Genomic DNA, 12,983 nt, shown 5'->3' with positions numbered 1-12,983 from the left:
ACATGTTACATGATTCTAATGCATCACAATGGCTGATGCTAGCCCTCCATGATTCGGTAACCATTCGATGCGTGGACGACTCGACGTTTCGAGATTGCTGGTGCTATTTTTACTACAACTACTACATCCTGCAGCTCATGTCGGTACCATTGTGTTTTATTACACCTAGCACGTTGCTTGTATGTGGAGATTCAACACAAACAACATACAGTGTAGCGAGCGGCCACCCAGTAGCTAGCTAGACAAGCGTCGAATCGGGTAAGCGGATGGAACATTAATTGAAACATGCTACACGTCCGTTTGAGTACGTTTACCGTATAAAATAACGACAACAGAATATTGCAGTCAAGGTGCCGCCTTGTGACACATGGCTGAGTGACGCCGACCGAGATGATTATAATTACCACCTTTATAAAAAGAGGCAGATCGATTCATAATGTGCTGTCGTTATCATGGCGAGCCAATCACGTTCCCCACCGTTATCGTTTATTCACGCCTGCTAACCTTCTGCCGCGAACTCCCTTGAGCTCTCTTTCTAAGCTCTCGCTTACCGTTGTCGCTGTGCGAGCGTCTTGATTATCCGTATAATTATAGCTGCTATTGTTTTTGCAATGGCTTGGTGGTAATACCAACCACTCAATAGATATATTTTTTCAATAATAACAAGCTAAACCAGTCAGAGAACGGAAGCAATAGAAATGTCGGTAGATATCATTACAAGCGAATCCGGCTGGCTTTGAGAACTATATGCCTCTATCAGGCAAAATGTGCCTTGTAAATATGCCAGTCTTCTAGAATCCTGTACGAGAACACCAGTTGAGTTTACTCTAAGAAAGAGGAGCTTAGAAAAAAAAAGACATCTTTTTAGTCTCGAAAACCAACGCTTAGCGAGCGGGTTTTCACTCTTCGAAAAGCTGAAGAAAATTGGTCAGGACACGCGTTAAGCGGGAACACTGTATATAAATGGTGCAAGTAAAATTTCGAGGGCGGAGATCAGGGTGCTGGATACCAACGAGAAGGTGACCACATGTTGAAACCCAAAGTACAAAAACGCATGTCCACAATCGAAGAGGCAAAGCTTGGAGTTCGATTAGACAAAATTGGAATTTCACATGTAATACGTCACAGAGTTATAACTGGGTGCCAAAAATGTGACCCCTGAAAAAAAGCTCCCCCGTGATCTAGGCCAATTTAAAATGTGTGTGGTGTATTCTGTTATTGCAATTTGCTAACCTTTAATCAACAAAAATACGCTTGTAGCATAGACAAGGAATGGTTTAATCCTTACCGCCAGCAGGAGAAGGACCGAATGAAAAAAACGGCGTCGTCCTGGAGCGAAATTTAGTTCGGTGGATGTGTCGAATAGGCTCGGAGGTAGGACGATGGTGGATGGTGAATAACAAACATCATAAACATCTGTTACTATAAGATATTCGTTAAAAATTAAATAATCAATACAGGCCGTTATCTCAAATTCTTCGAAAAACTTACGGACCGATGGCACGACCATCGAAAGTATGCACTCTAGTAACTTACTGATGACGTCAGACCTCATCGCCGTGCCTCAGTTACTTTCTGAGTTGAGCAAAGGAATATCTAAAGTTGGCTTCAGCCTCTCCCGACCTAAGTTCGTGTGATTAGGGGGCTTTCTATGCCCTAAAAAGCGCCACTAGTAGCGAAAACGTATCTCACTACCGATTTACTCCGAGTCGTCGTGGAGACTCTGCGTATGAAGACGCAAATAGTAGATATATGGCTGCCCAGAAGCCGCCAGAGCACTGAAGTAAGTGTGCAAAAAAAAATCGCCGCTCTAGCCCAACTAATACAAACATTATTTAGTCCAATCTGTTCGCAACCAAACAGTTTAGTATAATATTGGTCTGGCGACTGATGAGACGGGGTTGGTTGCGTAAAGCTGATTGAAGCGTTCTCTCACAGGGTTCGTCGCATGGCAGAGCCCACGTCGGAATTAGCTTTGACGCAAGACACTCGTAACATTCGGTGCTCTTGATATTTTCCTCCAACTAATTCTACCTTCACTATAAGCGGATATTGCGTACATTTTTTGCTTGCTTATATAGAAGCATTTACTGGGTGCGTATATTGGATACATCATTCTGTTTCTCTGACTCCACTGTTCATAACGTCCTTTTTTTTTATTTAGATCAGTTCAACCTATGGGTGCCCCCTCCCCCCTCACTCTTCCCCCCGAGCAACAGAGGAAGGAGATGGGAGTGATAGACACGGAGGTGGCACAGGAAATCGAGGGAGCCTTGACACCACCGTCCGCAGATAAACGACTGTTATTTGGCGCTTTTTTTTTTTATCGTTATCGCTGTCAATGTCCTCTAGGACAGGCAATATAACCTCGTCTTCTTGTATTATGCCATTCGCTTGCGACGCTGAAGACAAATGTTCTTTCGGTTACAACATAACGATAGAAGCGGGCCGATTCATTGGCATCTCTTAGTTGAGACAACATGAGGTGCTCGCTCCAATTCTATAGTACAAAGCAAGCCGGTCCAAACGACACGTCCATGTCAGTTTTATTCTATGCTATGTTATCTGAGTAGCAAGTTATATCCGGCAATAGCATTGAACGTTCAACCTGACCAGCACACATGGCTGTCAGCTGCGGAATTTAACCTTACTTCTAGAACTAATGGTAATATCCAAGGGCCATTGGAAATAGGACATGCTCAAGCACTACGGGAGGCGCAGGCTTCTTCTCAGTGGACGATGCCCCAACTAGAAAGACCTCCTCCAGTGTACTAAAACAGGACCGCAGTTACCAGTTGCCGTTTCCATTCGCAGCGTTCGTAGCTACCTTGTGTTAAACTGTGTACGTATTTGCGGCACTTATTCCTTTTAGATTACACCATCGTACGTTAATAAACGGGTATGCGATTCGAAATATTAACGTAAATATGTCTTTGCGGTTGCAGGTAAGCCTGGAAGGACATTGGTCTGTAAGATTTTATCGACGGATCGATTCTACTTTACAAACGCCACATTAATACGCAGTAAGGCGTGTGCGCCTTGTGCCCAAACATCGTAAAGACAGAAGTCATGGTTTGAACTTACAGGAGATATTTCAAAAAGTTTTGAGAAAAATATGTTAAAACAAGTTATGTGACCAAAAAAAAAATTAGTGAGGATCTGCTCCTACAATAACATTACCACTGCATCAAAAAGTCCTGAAAATGTAGAGCTTTTAATTAATTCTATCCTCCACGGATATCTCTTAGTATTTGCCTATCTCTTTCCGCTATCTCTCTTGCTTGCCCTCCATAAGGTAAACAGAGGAGTCGTTGCTTTTTGTAGCGCGTTTCGTGGCTACGTCGAAAATTTATTGCCGACATTTTACAATATATACGCCTATGCGTTCTGCCCGCGGTAATATATACATAAGTTGCGCAACAATACAAAAGAAGGAAAATTACGAAAAAGACGGAAGTAGAACGAAAAAAAAACTGCCGCGCTGCTTCTGTTTCTACAATAATAGCGTCGGAGCAGTGTTTCAAGCAACAAGCAAGAACGGTATAGATGGACTCGAGTACAACCTACGCATGCGTGTTCCAATGTAGTCACCGAAAAGTTTTCAAGGGACGGCGACAAATGTTGAAACGACGGACCTGTCTTAGCGTCACCAAAACAGAGGTGGGGGCAACGTCTGTACAAGTGGCGCGCATGAAAAGAGATCGGCCATCGGACGGATCTGTTTGGCGAAGATTAATTATCGCTTTTCGCTGTTCGCTTCCCTGGCTCGCAAACCTCTTCTGTTTGAGTTGCGTTTTCCGCTATTTATTGACAAAGACAAAATCGAAGAAAATATATAAAAAGGGAAAAACGCAGAGAAGCACGATAATAATCGCCCTGCCCAACGTATTCGGCATATAGAAGGATAAATGTGCGGTAGGCCAAACAAGCAATCGTCTGCTTTTGTACTGAACAGGCAGGAGTGGAAAGAGAGAGGCGGTGGGGGGAAGGGAGGGGAGGGGAGGGGAGGAGTGGGGAGGGGAGGGGAGGGGAGGTGTATGTGCAAGCGAGAGTGAGGGAGAGATGAGCGAAGCCAAATGACTCTCTCCTTGTCGCAAGTGGCAAAGAAGACATCCGGGAAGAGGGTTCCTGAGAAGAACGCTATTTGTCTCCCTTTGGCTCATTATATGGCCGGTTTCGTCATTCTTTTCTCTTTTACTCGCCGTCCTTCGTTCGTTGATTGCTGCCTCGCTGAACTGACCGTTCGGTTTGAAATTACACAGTACTATTTACTGTCATCATCACTGCTAGCACGAGGGGTACCGCCGCTGCTGACTGAGTATTTATATTCAAATCAAACTGCCGAGATAAGACTGCACTGCACAGCTTACAAAAGACACGCAGAACACCCAGAGCGATCGGACACACATACAAACGTAGTGATTAAATAGATGTGTATTTATGCAGAGCGGTAGGATATAGAAGGAGTGATACATGAAAAGAGAAGAGGTTTTAAAGCGATTTTATCTGTCCGCCGCAGACGCTTTTGTCGCTGTACGTTGTTTGGATTTGGTCGGAACCGTGGGTTGGCGGTCATTCATTGTGCTTCATTTGTATGTATCAACACATTGTTACTGTGCTGTAACATGGCTGAAATCGAGTGAGGGGAAGAACGAAGATGAGAGACGACCATTTTATGTATTTACTATTTGTTTGAGCTCATATTTGCGTAGGCGTTAATAGATCAGATCGCTTGAGATTTTTATCTCAACGATAAAGCTCACTCAACAGTTGATGTACTTAATAGTAGACTAAGCCTTACACATTATGCATACGGTTTGTTCCGATAGGCAGTCGAACGACTCGTTTCTGTTTTAAACTTACTCATGCTCTTAATTAGCGGTCTGAGATGACCCCCGCAGCTGAATGAGACCAAACTTTTCTATTACATGAATTCAAATGATTGACCCTATGTAAATGATCATAGGAAATGATAAACGTGTTTTACTACAAATGACTTAACAAGTGATCATTATAAATGTTAAATTAGTTACTTGTAGAAAACGCAAAACGTCTCACAGTCTACTTTTCCCCACTGTCAACACGGTCGTAGAAGTAAGACGCAAACAAATTTCATTTGTACTAATAGTTCCAGGCGCAACTCAACCCTTTGGAGGTGTACCCCAGTAGTGGATATCCAGCAAACGACTTGATACGAAACGACACGAAGCAGCAAAAAATTCACACTTCTACTTCTGCCGTGGATCGGGTAGCTCAGATCTAGCGTATCGCGGAGAGCAACTAAACGCACTAACAATCAGTGACGTCCATAGACCGCAGACGCTCTAAAGGACGGCCGACAGTTATCGCACAGCTACCGCCATTAATGGATGATTTCTATTAGACGTTTATTTCATTGAAAAGACTGTAGGATAACAGCGATATCGGCTGATCGAGTGGTGCCTCACTTACTGATCAGACGGTTGCTAAGCGCGAATGCGAACCGAAACCTAAAACGATTATATAAGAAAAGCAAGACAACGGAAAGGGAGTCTCACGAAAAAGCGTTCGCGTTACTTCAACGATATAGTCGAACTAATGTTTTCTTCGGCCGCCATCACAGGAAGGCGTCAGAACGAAAAAAATGTTTTGGACTTCCTTAGCCATTCCGGTGAGCTTCTTCGTACAGATGTTCTTTCTGATGTTTCCAAAACATCAAACACTGAATGAAACCGGATTATATGGTTGTATTTGTTGAATCTTGCCCAGAAAGAAATCACCTGCGCTGATGTGTGTGCAGTCGTCCTCTCGGTGGCGGCTGGCCGTGATTCATGTGTGCATGCATACACCCAACAGTGTGGTCGTGTTTAGCAGGCGACGCTACTCTGACATGTGCTATCTGCCTCGTTGTCTACCACCTGGCTGATTCACGGCACATTTCACCATGGCGGCATTTGTCTGTTGATAGAAATGCTGACATTGACTGATAAGCATGTTTTTAAGCTTACATGTTGAAACGTAAAACGCAAGCACCAAACCTAAAAAAAGCAAAGAAAAAAAAAAATAGAAAGGCTCATCAATGTGTTGATAATGAACGAATTGCCATTAAGTGGTGCTCACCGCGGCAGCAGCGATGGAAGCAGTAACAGCCAGAGGCGCCCACAGTCGGCCATCGCCGATGCTATTCTAGTGGGTGAATTTAAATCTAGACTATAATGCGTAATCGGTAGGTTGATCAGTGGGAAGGATGCGACTTCGACTAGCTGGTCTCGCAATAAGAGGGCTGTCCCACAGATGCTTAGGATACGAGTAACATCACGTGGGGTCAGATGTCTAGAGTTACCTACAAAATATCGAAGTTGTCAGCAAAGTACCAATGCGCCAAAAACAAGTTACCACATCGAAGTTGACCGTTCGAAAGCCGTTGTACAAATAGTGATGGTTCCCAATGTGCCAGGACCGGCACACACTTGGGCAAGCTAAAATCAAGCGCCCGCCTCCTTCGAGTACTGCAGCAAGAGCAGCCGTCGCATCCAGATGTGGTTCAGTGGGTTCTCTGCCCCTATGTTTGTCACTGCCATTGCTACTGCTACCGCGGGCATTCCTCCGGGTAATCCGCAGTTGTGCTTACCAAATAGATGCTAACAATAGGGCAGCTGCCGCTCTAAAAACACGAAGTTGTTTGATGTTTTTGAGGCATTAACAAATATGAATGGTTAGTTGCGTCGATTGGGTGGTAATATCAGCAGCAGAAAACAAAAACTAGCCTAGGAGTAGTCATCCGGAATAAGCTGGGTTTATCTAGATACGTGATCTAAGTATAATAGATCCAATCCCTTAAAAACGCAAAACAGAGTCTGTCATTTTATGCATATCGCATCACCAGTTAAATAAATGGTCGGCGAGAAAAATCTATACACAATGACCACAGAAATGTTATTAGAAAAAAATCAAGAATTCATCAAGAACCGTCGATCCTCTGAGATGTATGTATGTTAAGCAACGACAAAGTTTGTGCCCAAAACGACCTAGCCGTCTGAGTTAGTGGCGAACGGCGGATGTGTACTCAGGGTCATTTAATAATATCGTTTAACTAGTACTTCTGAATAAGTTTTTACGAACAGCTTGAAAGATAGATATATTTACGTATCGCCCTTACCTGCTAAGTGCCAGTCGGTGACGTTGTTGTTGCCTACAAGTCTACAGTGCCTAGAGCAATCGTAACTGCCTGCCCGAGTCACTGAGTGTACGTGTATGTGTGTATGTATGTTTTTGAGTGTGTGTAAGCGTCCCACCAACTATGCGTGCGGGAAAATCTTGGGCGAGTGAATGCGAGGAATGGAAGAGCTGAACGGATGAGAAAAGGACGGACGAAAGGAGAACCGGAGCAAAAGTTGGTCACTAGCTTCTTGTTGAAACGCGTGCGTTAAAACAATAGTTCAGTAGACAATAGTTCTTGTTCTGTCCGGAAAACTGTTTAATTCGTGGAAGATTATAATAGAACTAGTAGAAACAAGTTGCAGTTATCATAGTAGGAACCCTAGCCTGAGTTGGACATCAATCGACCGACCGACCAACGAAAAACGAAGGGCGCGCAAATTGCAAGACCTCGTGAACTCAGAGCGCTGCGAGTCTGCCAGGGAGAAGTTCACGGATCAAAAGACAGTTAGTGAGAGAAAAAGTTGGAGAGGGGGCGGGGAGAGGGTGGTGGTGGGTTAAAAAGTTGAGACGTTACAATGAATAGCATCCGGACAGGTATAAACAGAGATAGACACGCAGACACACACTGCCAACCAAACAACCGTTCGTCATCTAGTTTGGGCAGCTGCAACAAATTTTGTAATCGCCCGCTGTAGCTGGTCAGTGGCAAGATTGCTAAATTTCGCCTACGAGGACCGTGACGACGGACAACTGACTGGTTGATGAAGATGATTATATTCATTATTATTATGCGGTCGTGGTAAAAGTAACGTCAGCAGCAGCAGCAGCAGCAGCAGCTTTGAAAAACGAGAAAATAAGTTACTGCTAGAATTTAGTTTCTCTGATTAGGTAAACAAGCCACTGATTGTCGAGGGAAGGAAGGAAAAAATGAACGAAAATAGGGTAAGAGAAAGACAAATGAAGAGAGCATTAGCCTTTGTTACATAACGAGTCTGGTCGTCACTCTGTTTTTAGCTACCCATTCGTTGTGATTACCTCTTTTCTATGTTCGGCTGCATCTGTTTTCCTATCGTGTTCGTCTCTTTGTCTGCTGTAGCTCTTGATGGCATCAACGGCAAAGGAAGACTATGGCAAGTAGCCATCCCAACTAACGATAGAAATTCTTTCTGATACTGCAGCTGCTACTGCTGTTTTTATCAATATTAGTGCAGCAGAACGATCCTGGAAATAACCTGTATAGAAATTACATACTTGTTTTTGTATGCGACCATTCCACAAGTCAAGTTAGTTGTCCTATTGTGCATAAAAGATTTAATTTTTCATCTCATTTATGGCACACACTCATGGCCGCCTTTCAGGATTCTTGACTCGCTAAACTAGTCCCAGTTCTACCATGCCATTGTCCCCTTGCTAGTTCCTTCTCATCTCAGCGGAGCTATGTTCCGTAAGCCGATTCGCACGCAAAGTAGACAGACGAAAACAGAGAACAGATCGAAGAGAGACAGTAAACGTCGCTTACGCGTCCGCGACACTGTGGTTCAGCCAAGTTTGGTTTGTCCTCGTAGTGGCTTAGTGAGTGACGTAATTGCGTGCCAATAGGGATACCCAGTGGTATACATTCGAATCCGGGCATCGCGTTTCGTGCTGGCCAGCCGTCTGATGGTATGGCTAACGGCCACATAAGACTCGGAACATAAAGGTGTTGTTTTTCTAGCATCTCTTTTTTGTTCTCCTCCTGTCCTGCTATGATCCAACTATCAGTTATCGGAACAAGCGTATTAGTGTCATATATCTGTTCTACGTGTATTAGTAACGTCTAATCGTATGCAGCTTTAAAGTCCCTACTAAAGAACGAAGGGTATCAAAAGCGAAATCACGGTATTACCGTTGCCATTGTCGCCGCTGTTGCAGCCAAAGCTCTATAAACAGCTCACAAACAAAGATCTATATTGTCATTGCTTTTATTGGCAAATTGCATATTTAGTCTTATTGCGCATACGCAGACGTACCCCCGTCAGTCAATTTTGTCCTTTGTCACCCAGAACGATTCAAGAACTATGACGTTCAGAGGTAATCATGAGGCTGTCACGGTGACCGCAGCAGCGGCAGCGGATGCATGCCATTCTCACCGTCAATGTGTCGGACCGGACAAAAATGAGCTAGGCAGCGTCGAGTCAGCCTGGAGCTTAATACTCTCGCAGGCGTTTTTCCGTTGGCCTTCGTCCGCGGTTCGTTTATCTGTTGGCATAACGTATGTATACGTGACCCCGTCCGCGACAGTTTCTCAGCTCATTCTAGCTGGCCGTAGCGTGATGGGACGACAAGCTGGGTAGACGCGGCTGCTGGTACTGTTTCGGATCCTGCTATCTGTTCATGATGGCAGCGGTGATGACAACTCTACGGTGGCTGCGTTGCTGTCGTTAGAAGACAGTTCAACTAGACGTTTTAATTTTTCCCGGCAACGCTTTAGCCCCGTAATACTAATAAGGACTGAAACAACTTAGCAAGTCAATCAAATGTGTGTTTAAGCTCGATGAACTTCTTCATTTCGCTGGTTTGTAGGCGTGATGATTTGGTGCACGAAGCACATATGACCGTGGCACGATTTTGCACTAACGTTATGTTAAGGTAAACGATTGCAGACGCCTTCATCCATGATATGTATGATGACCGAAAAGTCGGGGTAGATGCTTACGATAATGATGTGCTGGATATCCACAGTACGACGAGACACAGTTCAGACACATACCTGGACAACAATTGATAATATAATACTGCATTAAAGGAACTGTCTTGCTTAGGATTACGTATTGACAGAATCACGTATACAGGAGTGAATCTGCAGAAGTGGGCAACGGTGCTGCTGCCTCCGCAACAGTCAGCTTGTCGCGTCACTCATTGGTTTGAATTAGATCCATTTGTACGTCAAAACTGCTGACCGGACGGACTCTCTGATAATGCTGGCGGCCACGGCAGCTTCGAACCTGCGGTAACGGCTATATTTACCAGTGCTTTAGCCCCCCCCGCTGCCGGACAAAAAGCAACAACGCTATTCAGGGCACAGGCAAATGCTAAATGATACGCAGTAACAGCAGCAGCTCAGGTCGCTAAGCGGTGTTCTTCGGCCGTCATCGGATCGGTTATTGGATCTCATAATGAAATACTCAGTGGCAGTCGAGGCTAAAACTGCTCAGCTCCATGGGGCGGCTTTTCAGCCTATCGTCCTCGTTCTCGCATAATCACATTATATCAATATATATAACTATCCGAAGGCTCAATAGAGTCTGAGCGATGGCAGACGCTCGGATGCACTCTATGGAAAAATGTATTGTTCGTATGCACAATAGCTATTCGTATAAACGAAATTAACGCGTGTTAATAAATAAGATCAATTTTCCGCCTCGGCAATGCCAGAGACGGCAGCAGAGTGCGGCCTACCTTCAGCTGCCGACAAAGCTGACACACTAGAAATAATAGCCTTGTTTGTCTAATAATAGACGGATGTTTACTCTTTCAATCCAAGCGAACAACAGATACGACCTGTTGTCTTCCCACGCCTATTGACGCTTTATTTGTTTCTTTGCGCGCTATTTTCTCTGTTACGGGTCATAAGGGAAGGTTTTCTGGTGCACACGCTATAATGCTTATAGTAGCAATGGTTATGAAATTGCATGCTTTAGGATAAACTGGCGCTAGTTCTATAGTATTATATTATAGTTTACATAGTACAGTGGCGGTTCTTGTTTAGGTTCAACAATCAAACAGCCTCCATATGTTTCGCTTTTTCTCATGTATGGGCGTTATTGGCGTAGCCAGCGACAACAGCGTCGGGCCCCGACGGCCAGCAGCTACAAAGTGGCTACCCAGATAGAAAACCCGGGATGGAAGGCAGTTGCGGACAGGAGGTTCATTTTCGAGCCACTTTTGGGGGTATTCGTTCCCGTTTCGCAACCGCTGTATGTTGCTGAAGTTCAGCCTGCGTGGATGAAGTATCCGATCGAACGAATCACATTCATCGATGTTGACTTGCTCTGGCTCAATAAAAATCCTGTCACGTACTCGAATGCGCGAGCATCGGCGGGCGAACATTCGGTTGAACGGCCAGTCTGGCAGGCGAGCAGCGACACGGACAAAGAACGGTGCCGTTGCCATTGCTGCTGCAGCTGTCGGCGAAAATCGACGTACGTATGACAGCGACACCAAAGCAAGGTGACGGTGGCTTTGGAGAAAAAAAAGAGCACTGCGACAGAAAAGTTGGGGATCGCGCTAGTGCCGCTGGCAGAGTGCAAAACTGTCGGGACACGATAAGGACAATGCATGTGCGAGCTCTATTAGCTTGTGTTCTATCAAACGCAGACGCCAAAAACGAAAACTGAAGAAACGCAATGATTATTAAATGTCGATAGGGAGCACTACTTCTAGAGAAAATACAGATCGTTACAGATGTAAAAGACATGCTTTCAATGATGTCAGCAATAGAGGATTACGCCAAAAACTACTACAGAGCAGTACTGCTGGCTGCCAGGAGCCTTACTAGCTGTCAGCGTGCCGCCATCTGCAGATACAACCAAACATACCCCCGGCAATTATAATAGATAGATGAAAAGGCTAAACAGTCTACGCACGGTTCTACAGTGATCGGCTTTGGACGATCAATAGCGCCGCTATTGTTGTCCCCGTGGAGAAAATGCTGTTTGCGCATTGGTTATGTAGATTTATTTTTCATCGAAATGAATACGTGTGTATGTACATGCGGCGGTACATATTAGCTGATATTATTTTAATTGATAGCTCTACCGCACACCCGAATTTCTTCAATAGCACAGACCGTTCCTAGAAACACAATGTTGTCTGTACAAGCGAGGCCATAAGAATGCTCACGTCTTTGGCGTATCACATCGAACTATAGGTGTACGTGTATTCGGAATCAGTTGTTTTTCATCTTCTATCCAATGTTTGTCCCTCTGGCGTCTATAATAGTGTGTGTATATGTGTGTGTTTGACATGCTGACGTATAATAGGTTTTGTGTTTGCTGTTATATACACACGGCAAACATTATGCTACTTGGCCAGTTTTATGATGGGCCCTGTCAAACAAGAAAACGTTTATACGATGCTTATCAGTGTCAATCTCAATAAAGCGTTCATTGTTTTATATGATGAGAGCGCACAAAAACCAAAGAAATTGAACACGCTTGGTGGTTTTAGCGATGATTGCCACAAGCCCAAGGGGTTGCTGTTGTTTCTACTACTTACTTGTAGGGTTGCCAGATAAGTGAAGACGATTTTATTCGAAAATAATACGTAGATGGTTTCGGAAGGCCCATCAACTTCATCAGTAAATGCCGGTAAGGCTTATTTAATCTGGGAGGAATGATCATATACGCCTTAAATCTATTTTGTTTTGCTTTATTTCCAAGACTGTATTTATATTTCGACGAAATTTGTCTAACATGAATGAGCGAATAGTTCTAGGCGGTTAGATTTATTCAAGACAACGACCATTCACCATAATTGTTTCGATCTGGCACGGAAAGCACCAGTTAGTCACTTTTCTCAACTATTCCTCCTTTGGATAGCTTACGAATAGCGGTGGTGCGTCAAGCGATCCTTAACCTTAAAATACGCTCCAGCGGCAACTGGCGGAATTGAAGTTTGGTTTGTTGGAACTTATCTGGACGAACCAATTGACAATTGAAGTTCTCATGCCGAAGTCACTTCTAGCTATTCGTAGCAAGAACTTGGATATATTGAAAATTGCATTTTGAGCCCCATGAACCGAAGCCCTGTTGAGGATGCCTCCTAGTTTACTTTATAGAAATAATCTTCCTCTGATTTGTCAG

At 44.3% G+C, this 12,983-nt stretch overlaps 1 protein-coding gene and 1 long non-coding RNA gene across 5 annotated transcripts in view; both read left to right on the top strand.

The window, feature by feature from the left end:
• Nucleotides 1–3,972, top strand: part of LOC147754479 (uncharacterized) — a 34,302-nt gene extending 30,330 nt beyond the window's left edge. Inside the window, exon 3 of the long non-coding RNA XR_015316778.1 lies at nucleotides 2,946–3,972. This is a non-coding gene — a long non-coding RNA (uncharacterized LOC147754479). The remainder of the gene's footprint in view (nucleotides 1–2,945) is intronic.
• Nucleotides 1–12,983, top strand: part of LOC111255035 (uncharacterized) — a 564,494-nt gene that overhangs the window by 413,162 nt on the left and 138,349 nt on the right. The gene's annotated exons all lie outside the window — the stretch shown is intronic.

This window comes from Varroa destructor, unplaced genomic scaffold (assembly GCF_002443255.2).
Source record: "Varroa destructor unplaced genomic scaffold, Vdes_3.0 BEIS01000007.1, whole genome shotgun sequence".
NCBI classification, from domain to species: domain Eukaryota; kingdom Metazoa; phylum Arthropoda; class Arachnida; order Mesostigmata; family Varroidae; genus Varroa; species Varroa destructor.
This window is presented reverse-complemented; position numbering and strand designations above follow the sequence as displayed.